The sequence below is a fragment of the Saccostrea cucullata genome, unplaced genomic scaffold (genome assembly GCF_032062105.1).
Source record: "Saccostrea cucullata isolate Sc308-1 unplaced genomic scaffold, CSIRO_AGI_Scuc_v1 ctg1149, whole genome shotgun sequence".
NCBI lineage: Eukaryota > Metazoa > Mollusca > Bivalvia > Ostreida > Ostreidae > Saccostrea > Saccostrea cuccullata.
In genome coordinates, this window is record NW_026935988.1 from 575,186 (window position 1) to 579,304 (window position 4,119).

Below are 4,119 nucleotides of genomic sequence, written 5' to 3' on the forward strand. Positions count from 1 at the left end.
AGGTGATGAAGGTATATTGCTGCATAAGTAAGGGAAGTTGACGATAGAAAAGTTAAAGTCATCATGTTTATCATATAACTTGGTTGTTAGGTTACCATTAACGTCTTTTTCAAGTAAAATATCCGAAGATGAAACAGATGTGTCAAACTCTGTGTTATCTTTTATCTCAAGCTCTCCTGGATATATCGTTTCGACGTAGGAATGGAAATTACGATTGTTAATTGACAATACGTCGTTGAAATATCTGAAGGTCGAGTTGAAGGCAACAGCAAGTGTTTTCTTCTTTTCAGGCATAAGACTTTGCATAAATTATATTTCAAATATTTCCCGAGATATAAGAATGCATGGACCTTCCATTCAACACTTGAAATACAGCTCTTTAAAGTATGAATACATATAAATAGAAAAAAAGTACTCAGGTATGAGACCTACTACGCATGCCCCAGATAAACCTATGTGTTCAATAGATAAAATTGATGACTTTCAATACAGCTTGCTAAGTGAGCACACGTGTTTTGCGTTCAAATGGTCAATGCCCAACTTCGTTCGCCGAGTCCTGGACAGGCAACGTCGTGATAGAAATGAACAAGAAAGCTCACCCGCAGAGGCGGAGGGGAGTGATAAGAGTGAGGTAGATGAGTCAGAGGACTCTCAAAATGAACATGTCTCGGTAGCGGATAAAACAGAGGATAATTTTCGGCGGAAGTGGTCGTCAGAGGAAATTCGGAAAGAGAAGAGTAAGTCTGGCGAGGTTTCTAACAGAACACTTTAGCGACTAAAGAACGTAGAAAGAGTAGGTCCTCTAATGATTATTGCTCCCGAACCTCTAGTTCTAGTTCCTTTAGCTCCTCCTCAAGCTCCTAGTTCTGAGTCAGAGTCTGATTCTGATTTGGTTTTGAGTCCTAATGATAGCTCTAAATCTAAACCAAAAATATCGAGAAAGATACTTAAATTTGTAAGCAAGTATGCAAAAAAAGATTAAATAAAAAGAAAGGCCAAATGTTGCAAAATTTTGTTCAATACCTCATTCGAAAAAGCTTCAGTGTTTGTCTTTGGACAGATTTTTCAAGAAAATTTATTTCGAAGGGAAAAAATGGAACGGCAAATTAGAAAAAAAATAAAGTTAACACACAGATGAGAATTCTTGATGCTTTAGGGTCTCTTTCTGTTTTATGGAGTGTGGCAGAGAGAATTTCAGTTTTCTTTCAGAGACCCTCATCAAGCCTCCAGTATGGGGGTTGAAGACAGACAGACAGAAGGCAGTTCACTCAGAATCAGAGATACACACCGTACCCCAAGTACAGGGGACAGGGAGCGAATCAGAAATATACAGCGCCTCCCAAGAAACCAAACACTCAATGAATCAGGTGACTCACACACAGATAGAATTATCAGGGATCGATCGGAATCTGTCAAAATTTCTGTTCCCAAATACGTTAGATGTCCCTCAGTCAGTGCCTGTAGGGGTGTGTGTAAAATATTTCATTCAGAACTGGAAAGTAAGAACACAGGATCCTTGGATCCTACAGTCGAAGGGATAAAACTTCCCCTTTTGTCAAATCCTTTTCCGAGACAAATGCATGTTCCTTCAAAATTCAAAACAGAGGAACAGAGTTTGATAGATGCCGAAATAAAAAAGTTAGTGTCAGAATATGCAGTACGGGAGACAACTCCCACGAGCGATTCACTTTACAGCAACGTTTTCTTGGTACCCAAGAAGGGGGCGAGTTAAGACCTGTAATAAATCTAGGAAATCTCAACAGTTTTCTCCCTTACAAACACTTCAGAAATGGAGGGATACAGTTGTTGAGAGATCTCATGGAAGAGGGAAATTGGTTAGTAAAACTAGATCTAAAAGACGCGTATTTGACAATAAACGTGGAAGAGGAATTTCGCAAATTTCTGAATTTTTTTTTTGAAAAAACAAAATTATGGAGTTTACCTCCCTTCCATTCGGGATTGCAATAGCACCGCGAGTTTTACAAAGATAATGAAAATTCCGATAGCAATTTTACGTCGTTTGGGTATACGTCTGGTGATTTATCTAGATGACATTCTGATTATGAACCAAACTCTCACAGGAATTCAATCAGATCTATCAACAGCTGTTTACCTCTTAGAAAATATAGGGTTTTGAACAATCAGAAGAAATCCGTTTGAGTCCCTTTGCATGTAACGGAATTTCTGGGATTCACTGTAAGTTCGGAGACAATGACCCTCTCTCTCCCAAAAGACAAGGTGATAAAGATAAAACAGAACTGCTTAGATCTTGCGAGTCGTCAGTCTGTCTCAGCGCGAGATCTGGCCCAATTAATAGGCCGTCTAACGGCTACAAATCAAGCGGTTCTACCCTCACCTCTCCATTACAGAAGTCTCCAGCTACTAAAAACAAAAGCCCTACATACGGGAGGGAGTCACGATCATTATGTACAATTAGACGAGGATTCGAAACAAGAACTAATATGGTGGTCGACAAATCTAAGCGTATGGAATGGGAGGGCCTTAGTAGGTCACCAACGAAACATAATAGTCAAATCAGATGCAAGTCGGTTAGGATGGTGTGCAATTTGTCAGAAAACGAAAACGGGCGCTCTTTGGTTACAGAACGACAAGGGACAGCACATAAACGTATCAGAGCTCAAAGCAGCGGTTTTAGCAATTCAATGTTTTCAGTCAAAAATCATAAAAAAGCGCGTACTACTGCAATCGGACAACAAAGTGGCGATAGCTTATGAATACAACATTGGGGGGGGGGAGTACAAAATCAAAGAAATTGATAGAACTTGCAAATCAGATTTGGCAATGATGTTTGGAAAGAGAAATAACTCTAACAGGGGAATATTTACCCGGGGAAATGAATGTAGAGGCAGACTGGGAAAGTCGTCATTTCAAGGACACGAGTTCCTGGAAATGAGATCCACAGATATTCAGTCACCTAATGCAGATAACAGGCCCTTGTTCAGTAGATCTTTTTGCAGAAAATATTTCAGCTGGAGCGAAGACCTTCATGCACTGGCATCAGGTGCGATGTTCTAGACTTGGAGGGAAATTCTGGGTTACGCTTTTCCCCATTTTGCATGATCATGCCTTGTCTAGCGAAAGTGAGGGAGGAGAAGTGCCAACTTGTGATCGTTACACCGACATGGCAAACGCAACCTTGGTATCCTCTCCTCCTTCAGATGTCGATAGCTAAACTTCTCCCCTGGGGAAAATTCACCCGTTGATCACCAACGGAACGTTACAACCAGCAGGGTGGAAGGCATCAGGAGACATTATACTTCAGAAGGTTTTTCAGACCAAGTTAAAGAACTACACTTGCATGCATGTAGACCAGGCACAAAATCTGCTTACGACAGTGCCTGGTCGAAATTGAGTAGCTGTTGTTTGAAGCGGTCAGTTGATCCCTTTTCAGCCCATTTGGCCTCTGTTCTAGATTTTTTAGCTTGGATGTTTTATCAGGGCTATAAATACTGTACAATAAATGTTCATAGGTCGGCAATTTCCCCGGTATTACCGCAATTAAATGGAGTTTCTGTAGGTCATGTCCCAGTTGTGAAATAACTGTTTAAGGAATATTAAAAAAAGACCCACCGCAACCTAAATATGTTGTTTCCTGGGATATTAATGTTATTCTAAAACATCTGTCTGAAATGCCTTGTGACGCCAACCTTTCTATTTTACAACTGAGCAAAAAATTTACCATTTTACTTGCTCTAGGGGCTCCATAAAAGATTACTGAGATTGCTAGATTTGATTGCCGATTTATGGAAAGAAAGGGTGATAGTATTGTTTTTCATTTACCAGGTTTATCGAAATCTCAGATGAAAAAAGACACGTAGATCTAGATCTGTTCAGTACAATAAAATTGACAATGAAAAACTCTAAGCGTTTCTCTTGCTTTTTTGTCTCTTGATCACAAGAACAGAAGGTATAAAATAATTCAACTTTAAATTCACAAAACATAATTCCATTAAGTTATAAAGTTATAAACCAAACTCATTATCTGATTTATAGGATTTTTGAAGGGGGCATGATAGTAATGGCAGTTTTAACAATCCCAAGTTCTCTTCAAACGCCTAAACATTGTAATTTCATTACACTAGATAGTCTTCAGGTCTA

General features: G+C 39.4%; 1 pseudogene; it reads left to right on the forward strand.

Moving 5' to 3' along the window:
• Positions 1-466: 466 nt before the first annotated feature.
• LOC134244408 (osteocalcin 2-like) lies at positions 467-1,242 on the forward strand (annotated as a pseudogene).
• Positions 1,243-4,119: the final 2,877 nt, after the last annotated feature.